This window comes from Pteropus vampyrus, unplaced genomic scaffold (genome assembly GCF_000151845.1).
Source record: "Pteropus vampyrus isolate Shadow unplaced genomic scaffold, Pvam_2.0 Scaffold2652, whole genome shotgun sequence".
NCBI classification, from domain to species: domain Eukaryota; kingdom Metazoa; phylum Chordata; class Mammalia; order Chiroptera; family Pteropodidae; genus Pteropus; species Pteropus vampyrus.
In genome coordinates this window covers 3,569-5,421 of record NW_011891433.1, presented here as the reverse complement: position 1 = coordinate 5,421, position 1,853 = coordinate 3,569, and positions in this window count along the sequence as shown.

Sequence of the window (1,853 nt, the reverse complement as noted above, 5' to 3'; positions counted from 1 at the left end):
GGGGCCCGCAGTGTTCACACTCCTGCTGTGCACCCCTTGGCTTCTGCTCCAGTGTCTGGGTCTTGCTCTATAGGATCCTGCGTTTCAAGAAGGAGTACCCCACCCTGCAGCCAAAGGAGCCACCACCCTCCTTGCTGGAGGCCGACCTCACGGAGTTCGACGTGAAGAACTCGCACCTGCCGTCGGAAGTTCTCTACATGCTGAAAAACGTGCGGTGAGCACAGCGGGCCCAGGAGGCGTGCTCACCGGGGACGCTGCAGCCTGGCGGCCACCTGCTGCTTCCCTGTGGCTGCCTTCGGTTGGCGGAGCTGCCCTCCTCCTGCCACGTTTGCCCGGTAGTTAGTGGGGCCCCCACCGTCGCGTCACTGTTGTATTTCTGTGCCCCCGTGTCGTCATGTCCAGTGAGTGTGCAATGTCTGGGTACCTTGTATCTCTCTCCAGACCCTTTCTGCCACTGTTTCACTGTCCGGGGAGGGTGCCCCTCAGCCTGGTCCGAGTTCACAGTCACAGCGCCAGAGCTCTTTGAGCTCGTGAGAAAACAGCTTATGGGGGTTCCCGAAGTTTAAGATCTGTCCTGACAGTGATCCCGGGCTGCAGCCCTGGGAAAGCCAGCTCTGTGGGTCTGGGTATGGTGACGGTGGCCTGGACCCCCATCGGCCTCTTCCAAAGGCCTTCCCGCCTCCCTGCAGGGCACCCCACATGTGCTCTGGTTCTTGCAGGGTCCTGGGCCACTTTGAGAAGCCACTGTTCCTGGAACTCTGCAAACACATGGTGTTCGTGCAGCTGCTCGAAGGGGAGCATATCTTCCGGCCGGGCGAGCCAGACACCAGCATCTATGTGGTGCAGGACGGGCGGCTGGACGTCTGCATCCAGGACACGGTGAGAACCCCCAGCGCCTGAGCGGGCAGGCCCTCTGCGGGCGGGCAAGGTGGAGGGTAAAAGTCTTCCATTGAAAAGTGTGTGCAGAAGTTTAAATTTCAGTTCTTTGAGGAAAAGGCACACTCGACCCCAACATTAGAACGTGGCTGCCTCTTCTAAGCTGGCAGCCATCTCACGTACGCACGTACCTTCTGTCTGGTAGGCTCAGTGGCAGGTAGTGGTTTTATTTCTGCGTTTCACATCGCATGTCTGGGCATTTTAAAATGTGTCTGCCACTTTCTTGGGACGCTCCTCCGTGGTTGGGTATCAGTCTGCCATGATCAGTCGTGGCCTGGCCTTTTTTTCAGGTTTCAGGCTATGAACAGTTTTAGCTCTAAGGAAACAAGGTATTAGTTCATCTGGAAGCAGAATACTTGTTTCCTGTCTGTCACATTACCCCCTTAATCACAATTGCTGGGGTGACCTCCATGCCAAAACTGCCAAGGTCGCATTGCTTTCCAGGAGGGCGTACGGGTTCATTCGCCCTGGTCAGTGTGACCCGGGCTCCCCAGTGCTCGTCACTGCTAAAGCAGACACTTAGCAAACCCGGGCTGCATGCGCTCACTCCCAGCTTGGTGGTAGCTGCCACCTGCCGGAGCCCTGGGGCTCCTGCATGTCCTCATGGTCTCTAAACCACGGTGCTGTCTGTAGAATTCTCATGCATGGCTACGGCTGGACCCGATGGTATAACTAGAAAGGAAAAGGCCTTTGTCTGGGCTCCTGCAGTCAGGCTGTGGCATCCAGGGCAGTGGTCGTCCCATAGGCTGACTGCCAGGTTTGAACAGATTCCAAGGGTCTTCCTGGGTCAGGGGGAGATGAAGCTCCGACACAGCCATGTGCCGAATAACGTTTCGGTCAACAACAGATTGAATATGCCCGCGGTCCCCAACCCCCCGGCCGCGGACTGGTGCTGGTAGTGGCCTGTTAGGTACGGG